The following is a 17337-nucleotide window of genomic DNA, read 5'->3' on the forward strand; positions in this document are numbered from 1 at the left end:
AACTTCAATTTCCCTTGTCTGCTAAATGGGGACAACTGTACTCCCTACCTCAATAGGTTGCTGAGAAATGAGAGATCGGCCCTTGGGTCTCAAAGATGCACAGATTTTCAACATCCAGTTCAACACATAGGGTAATGGGGATCAATTTGCTACACGCAAGCTCTTGCCAAAAAAAAAAAAAAAAAAAAAAAAGCATGTTGTTACAGGGGCCTGTAAGAACTTTGCCTCCCGAGCTGTAAACAGTTCTTTTCAACAGTGACTCAGAGTTGGAGAGGGTGGGGGTGGGAATCAGGCAAATAATGTGAAAGTCATGGACACTTTTAAAGGCGATGGGAAATGTTGCAATGATTGACAGCTTGCTTAGTGTTGGTTTACATCTTCTAATATCTTCAACTGCTGCATCAAAACATTTGACTGTGAAAATGTTGGACCAGGAACTACTGTATGAACACTAAGTAATACTAGCCACATGGCTTCCTAAGGTTCCCACCAGTTCTTAGAGATCAGAAGTCTCCTGGGGTGCTTTATTCTGCTCTGATTTCATTAATGACTTCCTCTGATATGCAGTGAATTGATGTTGTACTTTGTTTCTTTCCTTTTGACCTTTTGCTTCACATTTATTTCCTGGCATTTTCAAGATATTTTCATGTGTGTTAATCTAGAGGACATGTTTTACCCGTTTTTTAAAAGATTTATTTATTTATTTATTTATTTTAGCGAGAGAGAGAGAGAGAGATTGAGAGAGAGAGAGAGAGAGAGAGTGTGAACAGGAGGAGGAACAGAGGGAAAGGGGACAAGCAGACTCCGTGCTGAGCAGGGAGCCCGTTGTGAGGCTCCATCCCAGGATGCTGGGATCATGACATAAGCCAAAGCCAAGACTCAGATGCCTAACTGACTGAGCCACCCAGGCCCCCCTGTTTTGCCCATTTTATATCCTTTTCATTTTGGTTTGCTTGTGTGATAGGCAGAATAATGACACCCCAAAAGAGGTCTATATCCCAACATCTGTGAGTGTTATATTACATGGTGAAGGAGAATTAAAATTGCAGATGGAATTAAGATTGTTCATCAGTTGACCTTAAAATAGAGAGTTATTCTGGATTATCTGGGTGGAACCTATGTCAACACAAGGTCCTTGCAAGTGGAAGGGAAAAGCAGAAGTGGTTCCATATGAGAAGAACTCAATCTTCATTTGCTGGCTTAGAAGATAGAGGAAGGGACCATGAGCCAAGGAGTATAGGTGGCCTCTGGAAACTGGAAAAGATAAGGAACTGATTTTCCCCTAGAGCCTGAAGGAGCTCAGACTGGCTGGTACCTTGATTTTGGGCTGTGAGACCTGTGCCCGACTTCTGACTTCTAGGACTATAAGGTGATAACTTGTATTGTTACATTCATGAATGTAAATTCATGCAAGAAGGGGAATGCGTTCTTCCCTTCCTCCTCCTCAGAAGTTTTACCCTGTCAAAGGAAAGAGAACAAGGTCTTATCGAGATACTCAATGCATTCAATTCATTCGACTGCAGAGGTTTGTAACACCCCTCTGGTGGGAGTTTTTGCAAAAACCAACCAACCAACCAACCAACCAACAAAAAACAAACAAACAAAACAACAACAACAACAAAACCAAAAAACAAGTTTGTGGTCATTTGTCCCAGCAGCCATAGGAATCTAGTACAATTAGTCCCTCCCACAATGTTAGCTGGGTCAATACTGCAGCATCGGAGAGAGGGCATGAGTCTGAAAATGAGCTCCTGTGGTCCCAGGGGTACCAGCCAGCGGCTTTATCCAGGACTCTACTCCACAGCTGGGGGGCAAAAAGGGAGAAGACCCTGCCTCGGAGGAGCTCTGGCTGGAAGAGCATGAGCCGCACCCCCCTGGAACCTTCCTCATCCTTCCACACCACAGTCACGGGCTCACTTCCTGTTTCTGTCCTTTATTTACCAGAAGCGGTTCTCCTTTTCTGAGAATAAGTCCAGTTGACCATGTAGAGAGAAGCCGTTCAGGAAACATATACTGAGGTTTCATTCTGAAGATCTTAATGTGAGAGCTGACGTTGGAAACCTCAGAGACCCCTGAGTTTAGTAATAGTTTAGAGAACTGGTAAGTGTGAAATGACCCAAGTGCTCTTCAGAAACTAGTGATTAACATGCCTATTCTAGCCTTCAGTCTACAAGATGGAAGAGTAAATCATTTTGAATAATTTTGGCCTTTTGGCGTAAGGCCTGCCGTTCAGACATATTTTTCCTCCTGGGATTCACTTTCACAAGACTGTCTCCCTTTAGCGCCTTGTATCTGGAGCTCCACTGAGGTTTAGCGGAAATGCTGGGTCTCTCCCTTAGGCCTCCTGTCGTGTCATCAATTGGATATTTGAGTTGTTTGCTGTATGTTATTAATTACATCAGCCAGAGAGATCCGTGGTTAATGGTGCTCCTAGGACCACGTGAAAGCGTGAAGGGAGAGATCTCGGCTTACCCGGGAGAGGTGGCACTGGCCCGCCACACGGCTTCAGCCAGCACTGAGTGATCTTTGGACCAAGAAGCCTCAGAGATACTCTTCCAGAAGGTTTAGCCCTGTGAGTCCCTTTGGGATGTCACAGCTTTTCTGGGGGCTGTTGATAAATGTTAGATTTCAGTGAAAATGGAAAGAATAAAAAAAATACAAAATAATACAAAATAAATAAAAACTAGTATGAAATAAAAGGTTCCGATGTAGCTCCTCAACTGCACATAGTAAGCGGAGAGGGAGTATTACACAAGCAATTATATGACAGGATGAGAAATGCTATGATATGAGACACATAGGTCGCCTCCCCTCCCCCCCCCCCGCCGCCAGTTTCCTTTCCTGTTCCTCCCCTTTCTCTCTCTCCTCTCCTCACTTTTTCTCTTCTCTCTGGAGGCCAAAAGCTACTTGAGGACAGATGATGTTTTACTTCCTTTTTATCCCCCCTCAGGGCCTTGCTTTGTAGGTGCTCAGAATATCTCTGGTCTTTCCTGCAGCTGTCCGTCTTTTTAGAAAGTATTTTATGTTTTCTCCTTGACACTGGGGTGGGTGACTACCTATTCTATTCTATTCTTTCCAGCTTTAATGAGATCTCACTAACAAATACAACTGTATATATATTTAAAGAGTACAGTATGATGATTTAACATACATACACATTGTGAAATATTTAACACAATCAAGTTAATTGACACATCGGTCATCCCACAGAGCCTCCTTTTTGACTACTTGGCATTTTAGAGGGACTCTCCGAAAACACGGAAGGAAGTCTTTCACTGAGAAATGTCATCCACTTCCACAGGTGGGAGAAGATTTAAGGGCCAGGGTTTTAGGATCTCCTCCGATTGTGACCCTAAGCCTACTCGGAAAGCCAACGGGAATACTCCTCCAGGCCAGAGTTAGGAAGAAAGCTCTTTTCTGCTGTGTAGGATATGTCAGTGAAAAAAAAGGACCCAACAAGTCTATTTCTCTTTTGTTGTCGCTGTTTGTTCGTTTTGTTCTTAAGATTCCACATACAAGTGAAATTGTATGGTATTTATTTGTCTTTCTCTGTCTGACTTATTTGCCTTAGCATAATACCCTCTAGGTCCGTCCGTGTCATCTGGAACGACACAATCTCATTCTTTTTAATGGCTGAGGAAGATCCCATCGTGTATATACATATTCTTGATCCGTTCCTCAAAAAAGAAAAAAGAGAAGCAGACTCATAAATAAATACAGAGAACAAACTGTGGTTGCCAGAGGGAAGGTGGGGGGGGATGGGGATGGGGATTAAAGGGTACAAACTTCCAGTTATAAAATAAATATGTCACAGGGATGAAAAGTACAGCCTAGGGAAGAGAGTCAAAAATACTGTCCTACCTTTGTGACAGATGGGAACTTACACTTGTAGTGAGCACAGCATAATGTATATACTTGTCAAAAGATATGCTGAAACTAATATAATATTATATGTCAACTGTATTTCAGTAAAAAATAAAATAAAAATAAAATAAAATAACCCCGTGAAAAAGGAAGGCTTGGAACTTAAGACACATTCTGTCTCCTGGTGGAGGGTATGTTCTTCTCTATCACTTTAAGTGGTCCCAGGCATCAGCAGGCTGGCTGCACACATCCGGGAGCTTTGTTATTAGGCAGGATGTCAGTCTGCCAGCTTCGTGGAGAAAAGGAACAATGGTTGTTCCATTGGCTTTTTATAGCAAAGCCCATTTGGGAAGAACGAAGACAGGAGGATCTCCGAAGAGCTTCCTTTCGCGGAGGGTTGGCCCATCTGCCGGGGAGAAGAGAGTGTGCTGTGACGCTTACTGTACCAGGATGCTGGCCCACGTGGCCACTGAGTGGGTGACATGCTCTGGGGGCAGGGAGGGCTGTCAGGGGCTCTTTTCCGGGGTTGAGTCAACCGACTTCTGCCCGGAGGTGACAGGGGCATATGTTCTGTGAACATCATTAGGACTCTTTCTCCTACAAAGCCTCTTTTGTCACCGATTGCTGGGGGAATGAACCAAAGCTGAAGCTCAGCCCTTGCCAAGGAGTCAACATCTAAGGAAAATTAACCAAAATATTTCTGAATATCACGTATCTTTGAGCGTTTGAAAGCAGAAAACAGGGAACAAATTATAATAACCCCTGAATGCCTCTGTTGGATAATTGGATTATCATGAAGTTCTTTTACTTTGGTGTTAATGAATACCATGTTGAGACTCACAGAGGTATTGCCAACCGGCTGTAAGCTGCTGTGCTTTTGAGTTTTCAAGTATTTTTCATCAGCTTTCCCTTTCTCGAGTTTTGACCTCTTTTCACAGTCGATTTGGAAGTACTTCCTTGTATTTTTTTTCTTCTTCCCCCTCGTTTCTTGTGAAACTAATAAATTGCTTTGTTATAGTCATATGTAAAGTAAGAATAAATAAGCTCTGGAAAGAACCTAATGAGTTTCCTCTGAACTGATAGCTCTTCAGGCTGTTCTCAGACCTGTTTATTTTTTTTCTTATATCAAGGTTCCTTCCTGTCTCACAGTGACCCCAAGATAAGGAAGGTATTTCTGACTCTGTGGGTGGGTGAGTCAGGGGTCTTTCCTGAAGAGCTCTGACTGGGTTGAGGGTTTAAGGGCACAGGCAAGATCTGGGGGAGAGAAGGACCTCTCTGCTGAGAGCTTGGTGCCCAAACAGTGAAGTTGACCCTGCTGGATGCCGGTTGTCTTAATGTGTGGCCTTCCCCTCCTCAAAGCGGAGACGAGGGGCACCTGGGTGGCTCAGCCAGCTAGGAGTCTGCCTTTGGCTCAGGTCACGATCCTGGGGTCCTGGGATCAAACCCTGCATTAGGCTCCCTGCTCAGTGAGGAGTCTGCTTCTCCCTCTGCCTCTCCCCCACTCCCGTACACCCCCCGCCCCGTGCTCTCTCTCAAATAAATAAATTAAAAAAAAAAAGCAGAGACAAAAATCAGTTGAGGTGACCTACTGTTCATTGCCTCATATTTTTACTTGGATGCAATGCATACCTAGGTGAGTCCCTATGCAAAATAATGATACTTTCAGTACCTTAGGTGACATCATTTGGGGATTTGTTGGGTGACTTCAACTGTGGCTGGTAAAGAAGAGATGACAGAATGAAAATATTTGTCATGTGAATTTCTCACTATCTTTCTTAGTCATATATGTTCTGATGTGGTAGTGGGAGTGCAGAATACCCTTATGACTGCTCTAGACATCAGGGATGGAAAATTCGGTTTACCCTTTAAGACTCACAGAGGATTATGGTTTTCTGTTCATCCTCCGGGCTGACTTCCACCACAAAGTGGTGGCTGAAGATCTTGGTGTTGGGGGGATGTTTTCAAAGAGCCACGCCAAATGGTGCCCTTGCCATTCCATGGGATTATCCGCCTCAAGTGGGAGACCCCCCCAGGCTGTCAGGCATTGGCTTTAGTTCTGACTCTCCACGGAACCTAGAGCCAGCCACTTAGCTCGTGCCTCCATTTTTCTTCTTTGCCAACACATTCCAATAGCAGTAGAATGTGAGTTGTCTATAGAATTTAAAATGATCTAGGAGTCCCATTTAAAAAGTAAAAAGACATGAGCGACATTGGTTGAATACATTTTATTTAACCCAGTACATCTAAAATATTATAATTTCAAGGTATAGTTAATACGAAAATTAATGAGATGCCTTACATTCTTATTATTTACCCTAAGTCTTTGAAGTCTATTGTGTTCAACTGCTCCATAGCTGGTGGACAGAGCAGTTCTGTATAATGGAACACATCCATGGCTTTATTTTTAGTTAAAAAAAAAATGTCTTTTCATTGTTCAAAATCGCACAATACGACATCATACAATGGTAATATTGAGTCATGGGGGTTACTCTACAATAAATGACTGGGGACCATTCCCAGAACGAAGAGAAGTTAATGTCTATTGCTCTTTGAAGGGTATTGTATAGATTTTGGAGCTGAATGAATATCTGCTTTATGACAGATGCAGGTAAGGATATACAGTGATGCCAAGAAAAAATATAAAGAGACTTTTTTTTCCCCTTCATGGGCTGGAGGTTCAGATAAACTTCGAAAGATCAGGTGAGGAGCTTATGAATTACAAGAGCCCATGGAGGCAAGGCCAAGAATAATAGGTCAGGGCAGTCAGACATGGTAAGGCAGATGCCTAGAATTAGCAAAATCAGCATATTAGGGGTAGTGAAAATCTATGACCACATGCTATGAGTAAGCCACTCTACTCTGAGTGATATTTTACCAACGAGCCCGAGTAGCCCCCTAGATGTCATTAACTCATCTCCAGAGATGTCATGAAGATTGAGCTGGTATTTAGAGACAGAGGCCTGTTAAGAAAGATGTTGAAATGCAGAAAAGGGTTTGTTGTCATGACAAGGGCAAACAGGAAGGTGGTGGCTTGAACAAGAATTGACACATCCATCGTTATCTTTCTGGTCTTGTCCAAGGTGGAGGGTGTTCTGGCCAGACTGTGTGCACATTCCAGGCTGCCTGGCAGGCAGACTGTGTCGGCAGAGAAGGCAGACTCCACACGCAAGGCAAGTCTCTGTCAGGGAGATCCTGTGTCCTCAGCTCTGCCTGCCAAAAGGGCAAGTGCTAACCCTCGTCAGATACCTACTGTGTACCAGGCTTCTCAGTGATTCTTCTGTAAAACAGATTATATTAGTCTGCTCGGGCGGCCATAACAAGATACTACAGAGGGGATGGCTTAAACACCAAAAACTTCTTTTCTTACGGTTCTGGAGGCTGGAAGTCCAAGATCAAGGTCCTGACAGGGTTGTTTTCCTCCGAGGCTTCTCTCTTCAGTTTGCAGACGGCTGTACTCTGCGTGCCTGTGCCCCTGGGGTCTCTTTCTCCTCTTATAAGACATTAGTCATGCTGGAATAGGGCCCTACCCTGAAGGCCTCACTGTTACTCAGTCACCTCTTTAAAGACTTTCCCTTCAAATACACTTACATTCTGAAGTCCCGGGGGTCTGACCTTCAACATGCGAATTTGAGGGGAACACGATTCAGCTCACAACACAAGTATTTCCCATCCTACAGATGAAGAACCTGAGGCCCAGTGAGGAAAAGGGACTTGCTTGGGGTCAGTAAGCCAGTTAAGACTACAATCTTAGTGTTCTTTACATGGTGACCACTTGGTTTCTTGAGGCAAAATGATGTGTCTCGCCAAAGCTAAGACATCTGGAAAACGTGGGTTTTCTCGTTGCCTGAATGATGACTTGGGTGTTCACAGGGAGTGGTGGGAGTGGGGCTGTGGATAGTAGGATGATGCAGTGGAAGCAAATTGGGGATTGGAATCCGGAATCTGGGTGTGAGTCTTGGTGACGTCATGTACTCCCTGTGCTGCCAAAGCCTGCGGCCTTAAGCTTATATTAACGAATATTTATCAAGCACTAGTGCTTGGCACTGAGCATATATTCTCCCATCCCTTGTTCATAACAGCCTGTGAGGCAGATACTGTGACCCTGTCTACTTTCCAATTGAGGGAAGAAGGCTTGGAGGGGTGAAGTGACTGATTTCAAGGTTACAAGGCCAATAAGGCCTAGAGCCAAGACTCAAATCTAGGTCTGTGGATTCCAAAACCAGTACAGTGAACCATGACCAGAACCAGGAATGGGGCCCAGAGTTATAACATTTTTTGCTTTTTCGAGAGAGGAAAATTTTGGGTTTTCATGTAAAACCTCCGGAGTTTTAAACGTTGATTAATTCAATGTTAATTCAAGTCTCTTAGAGACACTGAGTGGGCCAGACAAAGCCCATGAGGGGACTTCCAGTTTAGAGTGCATTGGCTTGCACCAGTGTATGAGGAGGCTGGACTACATACGGCCAAAATTCTTACCTGTCATGGTAGCTCATGATTCTTTGATGCCATTTGGAATTTATGGAATAGATTTTGATGGGTACAGCCTTTGAGCTTGGATGACTGGATCTGAATGTGTACCCTGATGCTTAATAGCCACGTGATGAGGGAAATTCCTTAACCTTTCTGAGGCCAGTTTCTCTGTCTGGAAACTGGAGATTGTACTTCACACACTGATATGAAAACTGATTTAATGTTTGTAAAGCACCTGGTGAGTATGTGGTGGCTTGATGAGCAAATGGTTAGCACTCAAAACCACTGGTGTCTCTCTCCATGGGATCCCTGGGTCTACATGTAGAGGGTCTATGTGGCAATTTGAGGGGCTAGGGACAGGGCTGCCAGTCTGACAGGTCTCCCACCCACCCAATGTTCTGCCATCTTAACTTTAGTTTTTGGAATTCTCGAGTTTTTTTGGTTTTGGTTTTGGTTTTTAATGCCACCCCTTGAGGGAGGGATGAGTTAATACCTTAGCAGGAATTAGTTGGTGTTTATTCACTCAACAAGCTTTAGTGAATTCCCAATGTGATGAAAGAGATGTAGTTTTCAAACTCAAAATTGTGTACCGGAGGGGGGGGGTGCTGTTTATGATACAGGTTTTGAGATGCCACTCCCAGAGAGTACAATTTAGTCAGGCTGGAATCTGCATTCCTACTCCTCTCTGGGGATGCTGAGGAGGGTGGTCCCTAGACCATATACTGAAGCACATTCTTGTCTGGAAGGTCCTCCTGAGCTGCCTCTAGGTCCATGGTCTCTCCCATAGGATGGCTGCACCTGGGCAAGCCCCCATTTAGGGTACGCTGGGGTGGTGATGGGGGGGTGGGGAGGTGGGTCAGCCAGCCGGGCAAGGAAAGTCCGAGGAAGTCTGTCCTAACAAGATGGACTGAAGTCAAATTCCCTACAGTGGGACCAGCCAATTCTTTCTTAATACATTTAAGTAATTAAAAAAGGACCATTTCAGTATCCTGAAATAAGCAATGATTGGCAAGATCAGAATATGGTGTGTTCTGACCTCCGGGTCTCTAGTTCCATCTGTATAAATAGCCCCGTGCTCAAAAAGCCGCCGTGAATGGCTTCCTTTTTCACTAGAGACCTTGGGCAAGGTGGGCGGTTTTGCCCATAATAAAGTCACCGGTATGTTTGTGGCCGTAACAGGCCCAGTCATTTCTCGGCTGCCCACCCACGCACCGTAGCCTGGCGGCTCCGTAGGTATCCCTGCGCCCTCGCTGCCGGGAGCGGCTCGGAGATTCCAGGAGAGGAGAGGTCCCAGGGCCCGGCACCTGCTCCTGGTCCCCGCGGGTTCTGGTCAGTGTCGCCTGCCTGTCCTTCCGCCGCTGGGATCTGGACTGTGACATATGCTGGCCAGGTTTGTTTTTTTTTGTTTTGTTTTTTTTGTTTTTTTTCCCCAACAGCATCTGGAAGAGACGCTGGGAGGGTCCCAACAAACCACATGGTGTTCTCTGGAGGCCCAGCTGAGGCGCGTGGGCGGAAACGGCCCCTGGTCTCTGCTTTTTTTCTGCCTGAAACACTCACTGTGCATACCACAAGTTTTTTTTTCAGAGGTTGGACACATTTGCATCCTTCTCCCCCAAGCTAGAGGAGGTGCTGGAGGAAGTCATGTCTGAAAAGAATGGGGCGCAGGCTTAGGTTTGGAAGAGGGACTCTTCTTGGCGGCTTTCCCTGTAGCTAGAAACCCCAATTACCTTTAAGCCATTAACCCTGGAGGGCAGGCATCAGTGGTGGACCCACTTGGAGTTCATTAGCTCGGAAAGCCCGGTCTTTCTCTCTCTTTAAACATGAGCTTTAAGCTAATCAGCGGCAGTTGTCCAAAGGTTCAGCTCCAGCTCCCCGGGGACAGTGGCGAATCACAGGACCGTGGCTCTTAACATTGCGAACACAGGGCACTGGCCCAGCAAGCAGCAGAGAGGGTGTTTGGGGAAGGTCCCGGCCTTGACACTGGGGGCCGAGGGGGGTCGTCAGGGGGGAGAGGAGGTCCTCCGCTGGCCTTTTCGCTTTTGCCTGGAGAATGTGGGTGCGCTTGTCTTTGATCCCTTCACCGGTTCTACTCTCTCTTCTTCCTGTCATAAATCCATAGATTTAAGAGTTAGTCAAACCCCAAATTACACCACCGGAGAACTGAGCTATTGCAAAGAAAGCAGTTAAATTATTGGCACGAAACGCAGGACGCAGGAGTGTATGTCGTGGAGAAACCACTAGTAAAAGTGGAAGGAAATGCCTTTTGATGATGTTGTTACCTGTGCTAAGAAACCTCAAGTGCCTACCAACCATTTCTGATCAAACCTGAAAGTAAGTCTGTGCTTGTCGTGGGATGTCGGATGTCAGGAGGACTCTGCGGGCCCCTGCTCTAGCTCAGTGTTCTGCCTCTCTTCAGCCCAGGCCATGGGCTACTGAGATCAAACTTGCTCTTGGTTTCCATCAGGAACTCTCTGGGCCAAGCATGTCCCAAGCCTCGTTGAAGTTAAAGTTAGGGGTGTTGGTGCGGATGAGGTCTCATCAAGCAGTGCTGAGCTTTCTGCCCTCTCCCACCCCCTTTTCTGGCTCCCCCTGCAACCTCCGGGTCTCATTCACTGCATCCCGGATCGGCCCCTGGTTGCTCTAGATTTTTCTCCGCTGTGGTGCAGATTAGGTGCCCCCTTCCGAGGGCATGTTGCCAAGGCCAACATCTCTGCCCCTGGCTTGCTTTCACACACCAGCCGAATGCTTGGCACAATACAGACCTTCCCAATAACACCTTCTCCCATTGTCGGAGTGACTGGGGGAGATGGAAAGCAAACATCTGTCCCTGCTGTTCTATGACCTGTGTATTTCCAAGTTTTCTCTGCCCACTGAAACAGTCTTAGCCTCACTCCTATGTAGGGCAGCAAATCCAGCCCCTTCCCTGTATCTTTGAGGCTCCCTCTGGGACAGCTGAGAGATGCCACTCGCCCACTGGCTTGTTCCAGAAGCCCACTGCTCAGGGCTTCTCCCTGGCCAGCTCTGGCCATGTGGCGGCTGCCTACCTATGCTGCAGGAGCTCCCTCCAGTCCACTTCTCAGGGAAGGAGAGATCCTGGACCCTCCCTCCCATTCTCCAAGAATGGCTAACGCGAAGCTCTTGGGTTTAATGACATTTCAGGGTTGAAGGTAATCGAATGGAATAATAATGCAGAAAACGGAAGCAAAATCAATATGAGGTGTTTATGGACTGAATGTTTATGTACCCCTCAAAATTCGTATCTTAAAGCCTTAACCCCCAGGGTGGCCGATTTGGAGATGCAGCTTCTAAGGAAATAAGGTTAAATGTGGTCATAAGGGCGGGACTCTGATCCAATAGGATTAGTGTCTTTTTTTTTAAATTATTTCCAATTTAATGTGATTTTCTTTCCACTTCCTTCTTTTCTCTTTTCCTTTTTTTTTTTTTTTTTTTAAAGTAGGCTCCATGCCCAGTGTGCTTGAACTCATTCATGTCCCTGAGATCAAGACCTGAGCTGATATCGAGAATAGGACGCTTAACCAACTGAGCCACCCAGGCGCCCCGGGATTAGTGTTTTCTTAAGAAGACACCAGAGAGTTCGCTGTCTCTGCGCATGAGCCTAGGCACATACAGGGAAAGGCCCCATGAGCACACGGGGTGAAGGCGTGCCATCTGCTTGGCAAAGGGAGAGCCAACCCTGCTGGCATCTTGATCTTGGACTTCCAGCCTCCAGATCTGTGGTTTACACCACCGGGTCCTGTGGTATTTTGTTCTGGCAGCCCTGGCTCTCTGGGTCCTACCTTCCGGCTGCCCCACATTCACTACTGACCGTTGTCTAGCGTGTTCACTCCTGCCTGCCCCTTGACTGGCCAGATCAGCTCACGTGCTGGCTCACAGACCCTCTGTCTCTTGCTTTTCCCTGTCTCCTGGCCCCAGGCAGAGGGAGTAAAATGCCATAAATAATCTCTACAGAGACCCCCTTGTCCAAAATGAAGATGGATTTTTATATAACATCTCCATCTGAAGCAGTTTGATCTGGATGATGCCACTGGGTTTTCCAAGAACCAGCCTTGCTGGGGAAAAGGGAGTATCTCCCTATCAGTCTTCTAGAATACAGAAAGCACGACAGCTTCTTTTTCCCTTAATGTTAAAAAACTTTTTTAGACATTTACAAAATTGATAGAATAGTACAAGGAATACTCACATACCCTTTACCTAGACTGAACCATTGCTAGCATTTGCCGTGTTTGCTTTATCTGCATACATAAAGCTGTGTGTGTGTGTGTGTGTGTGTGTGTGTGTTTGGCTGGTTCATTTAAAAGTAAGTTGTACACATCATGATACTTTATCCCTAAACATTTCAGCTTGCACCCCCTAAGAGTGAGGACAATTTTACAAACCACCACAGCATGAACACCCAGGGAAAGCAACGTAAGACACACAGCTTTTAAAATAGCCCTTTCCTCGTTTCTGCTATGTGGTCCTCACACTTGAGAGCACCGAGCAGCATGTGGAGTCAGTTCTTGGGAAATTTCAACTTTCCCATCCACATGGGGAATTTCCGCAACCACGTGGGGAAATAAGGTTACTGGGATCTTAAGTGTAAGACTGACTTATGATCAGAGCAGAGATGGTAAGAGTGACCTTAAAAGATAGAAGGGCTGCCAGATCTTCAACGTCTGACTGTGTGTCCAGATTAAAGGTAGTAAATTATCTGAAGGAAAAAAAACCTTTCTGGGTCAAGAAAGGCCAGGGTCCAGAGCACAGATGAAACCCAGAGGCAGAGGTTGCTGTGTTCATCATGTGTCATTAAGATTGTCTTCTCTCCCAAATTGATCCAGGAAGCTGGGCGTTTCAGCTTTCTGTCTGTCTGATAAAACAAAATACATGTTTTTTGTTTTTTTATTTTATTTATTTATTTGACAGAGAGAGAAACACAGCAAGAGAGGGAACACAAGCAGGGGGAGAGGGAGAGGGAGAAGCAGGCTTCCCGCGGAGCAGGGAGACCGATGCGGGGCTCGATCCCAGGACGCTGGGATCATGACGTGAGCTTCGGCATTTAAGCAGACGCTTAATGACTGAGCCACCCAGGAACCCCAAAACAAAATACATGTTTTTCAAAGGAAACCTGAAAATGTCTATCAGTGTCAGGAGGCTGTGAGTGAGAGCTTAGGGTTTCTGATCCCTGGGTGGTAGGAGAGTCACGGAATGGATATTCCAAAGTACCAGAAATGTTCTCCTTGTGGCTCTCAAGGCAGAAGTAAAACATGGTTTTCAGGGCAAGCTCTCTTTCTGGGGTGCTCTCGCCATCACGCATTGTGAGAAAAGTGGGTATTTATGGGGGTAGGTGGTACTGCTGGATATAGGTGAGACATCCAAATATAAATATATAGATGGGGCTCTTCGGTGTTCTGAGTAACGGTAGGAAAATCTCCCCAAAGTGGAAGAGGGCTCGAGTATCTACAAAATACATTTTTCTCAATGTGAGGAGATTTGTCATTTTCCCTGGGAGGTTTGGAAGGGTTTTTTTTTGGGGGGGGGCCCTGGATGGGAGTCCAGGGACAACAGAGAGGGGAGAAGCTCTCTGTTCTAAAGCTGGACTTGCAGTCACGCAGATTTAACGGCATGTGTTGTGATGACTGCGGGCAGTCCCGGGGTCATAGACCTGGTGGCCGATCGGTCTGGGGGTCTTTCACTTTTGACTGAGCCTCATGAGGAATCACTCTGCCCCCCTCCCCGCACTTTACAGAGGAAGGCCTGCAGGGCCTTTATTTGCTGCCTCCATCATCCTCTGGCCCAGACAGGAGAAGAGAGCTACCTGGTGGAAGATGGTGGCAGTGATCTTGCATCACTGGGGGGTGGGGTGGGGGGAGGGGGAGGGGTGGAGGGGCCTCCAGGGTTTATGGCTACCTAGGGGAAGCTGGATATCCAAAGGTGACTGTTATTTTACCTTCTATTCAAACCCCAAATTCAAACCAACACTTAAATCATTAGAACAAAATTGTCAACATGTTTAGTTTAAGGCGTCCACTCCTTCGGCCAACAGTCTCTTGATCCCCCCCACCCCCACCCCCCAAGGAAGCCTCAGAAGGCAGTGAATAAAAGCTGTGGCAGTGAGGCCCAGCGAGATTTTTCTAGGACATTTGTCAGCGACAAAGCCCTGTCAGAATATGGACCGTATTTCCAGGAAGAAAAGGTGGTGGGCAGGAATACCATGAAATGGTTATTCCTGAGCGTCTTTGAGTCTTCTGGAAGATCGCCCTACACCTGACACCTGACTCGGCCCTTTTGTTGTTTGGAAATGAGGACGTGTGCCTCCGTGTGTGGGATTTCTATTAAACATGAAATGTGACCCCACAAGTACTATTTAATCCCATAAGTACTGTCCATGTAAGAGTGGGCCTTGGCTGATGGACTTCAGATATTCCAGTCCCATTTGAAAGGCCTTCTCTGAACTTCTAAGAAAGGTGAGCTGGCTCATCTGGCATGATACCATCCCATGTGGGGTTGTTTTTGTTCCCTTCACTCAGAGTGCCTGCTGGAAGAGCAACAGTTTTAGCTTCCTAGGGCTATTGTAACAAAGTATCACAAACTGGGTAGTTTTAAACAACAGAAATTTATTCTCTCACAGGTCTTGTGGCCAGAAGTCTGAAATCAAGATGTCTGCAGGGCCCCGCTCCCTCCCAAGTCTGTAAGGAAGAAACTTCCCTTGCCTCTTCTAGTTTTTGGTGTTTTCCCAGAATCTTCGGTGTTCCTTGGCTTCTAGATGCATCTCTTCGATCTCTACCTCTGTCCTCACAGGACTGTGATGTCTGTGTGTCTCTTTGTCTCTTCTTATAAGGATGCTAGTCGGAGTGGACTAGGGGTCACTCTAATGACCTCATATTAACTTAGACCTGCAAAGACCCTATGTCCCAGACACACCACATTTACAATTAATGGGGGTTAAGACTTCAACACATCTCTTTGGGGGATCCATAACAGCAACCCTTAGATTATGACGTAGCTTCCATGGAGACTCCCTTCTGGGAAAGTATGTCTCTTGGGCGTACATACTTTAAGTATTCTAATTCCTGTGTCGTGATTTCTTATTGTAAAATTTATAAACCTGACTTAGAGAATGGTTTCACTTTCCATGTAGCTGGGCTATAGGAAAATAAGGCACTGATTACATGTGGACCAGGGTTTTCCATTTCCAGAGAGGGTAATTTCTCAGTGTAAGCTAATAAATTGCCTTTCCACTTTGATTCATCTCGTGATCTGTCTCTGCTAGAGAGAAGGAGCCACCATCTCTGTGCCAACAAAACCAAGTTTCTGAACTTTGGAGGCTGAGAAATGATCTTTGTGCTAATTTCCCAAGGTAATGAGCAACCTAAAGAGCACAAGACATCTGGGTATTCCCTAGGCCAGCAACCCAATACTACACTTGTCATGTGGGTCCAATGTGAGGCCCATTATTAGTCTTGTTTTGGATTTCTAATATATGGGCTTTCGTGCTGGATAAGGAATAAGAATTCCAACGAGAGTCTGATTCCCTTGGTAAAGCAAACAAAACTCCCGACCACAGACAAAAAGAATTGATTAAAACCAAGAATGCTTCAGATCTTGTCTTGGATCCAAACTTAGTAAGAAAACAGAAGTGTTTTAAGAAAAATTGGTAAGATTGTTGAGATAATGAAATAACCCAATACATCAGTCAAAAGAACACTGATCATGGCACTGTTTCAAATCTCTGAGGTCATGAGATCAAACTTTGGCACATTCATTCTAGAGGACAGAAGAGTTTTCTTCTCCAAATTCAAGCCAATCAACTAGTGAGGAAACGCAGCACATAGGAATAACTTTTATGACAGGCAATAAATCTGGCTCCTTCTATGGCAATGAACCAGAGACACCTGCACCCTGTTGGGCTGAGGCAAAAGAAGTTGTGATGGAAACAGTGGTTGTGCTAAGGCGAGGACGTTAGTGAGGTCTGGTGGCGCTCTTTGAAGGGAATGGCTGATGTGGGAACCGACTGGCAGTGGGGGAGGTTATTTAGTTGGCCGGGGTCCACACGGCAGGCAGGCTTGCCTGAGGGGGTCACACTGCAGGGCAGCTGGAAGACTCGAGTGTGCACAAGAGAATCACCAAGAGAGCTTTCATTTTTTATTTTTATTTTTTATTTATTTACTTTGAGAGAGACAGACAGAGCATACTCACAAATGGGGGGAGGGGCAGAGGCAGAGGGAGAAGCAGACTCCTCGCTGAGCAGGGAGCCCGCCATGGGGGGCTCGATTTCAGGACCCCAAGATCATGACCTGAGCCGAAGGCATACGCTTAACTGAGCCACCCAAGCACCCCCAGGAGAGTTTTAAAAACACAGATTCTCATTCTGTACATCTGGGGTGAGGCCCATATATTTGGCATTTCTGTTGAGGACAAATGTTGCTGGTCTGTGAACCCCATTTTGAGTAGCACAGTACTAGCAAACACTTAAAAGCTGGGTTGATTTTCTGTGGAAAGAGCAAGTCTCTAGAGAAAGCGAAGCTTGGGAAAGCAGCGTTAGGCTCTGTATTGGTTAGCATGGTCAGCTGTTAATAGTAGACATCTCAGAGCCTGAAGTCCATCACACCTTGCAAGTGTAAAGCTTCTAAGGATTTCCAGGGTTTTCCCAGTTGGGCAATGCCTCTCTGAGGGTAGAAAAGCCAAATGGCTTTAAATAGCTCTCTCTTTTCAAAAAACACTGTCTGGGTTAGTTGGATTGTAAGTTATGAGGACCTATCAGGGAGAATTATTTTGCCATCTCCCCTCATTTGGTATTGCCCAGCCAGTTAGCATTATTATTATTAAATAATGATGAAAGTTGTAACTACCCTTTACAGCATGCCAGCTATGTGTCAGATGAGGTGCTCCCCAGTTACAGTGGGGCGGGCCATTCTTGTTAAACATCTGTAGGGATATGGTATTGTGCTGGGGTGTATGTCGAATCACAGGATGACACGGTACCTCTCCCAGGAGTGTGAATAC

At 45.9% G+C, this 17337-nt stretch overlaps 1 long non-coding RNA gene across 1 annotated transcript in view; it reads left to right on the forward strand.

Moving 5' to 3' along the window:
- Positions 1–1217: 1217 nt before the first annotated feature.
- The window catches only part of LOC112834505 (uncharacterized), a 42491-nt gene continuing 26371 nt past the window's right edge, over positions 1218–17337 (forward strand). The window contains exon 1 of the long non-coding RNA XR_003210925.2: positions 1218–1369. This is a non-coding gene — a long non-coding RNA (uncharacterized lncRNA). The remainder of the gene's footprint in view (positions 1370–17337) is intronic.

The sequence above is a fragment of the Callorhinus ursinus genome, unplaced genomic scaffold (assembly GCF_003265705.2).
Source record: "Callorhinus ursinus isolate GAN/ISIS: 27379988/994484 unplaced genomic scaffold, GSC_fseal_2.0 scaffold17, whole genome shotgun sequence".
NCBI lineage: Eukaryota > Metazoa > Chordata > Mammalia > Carnivora > Otariidae > Callorhinus > Callorhinus ursinus.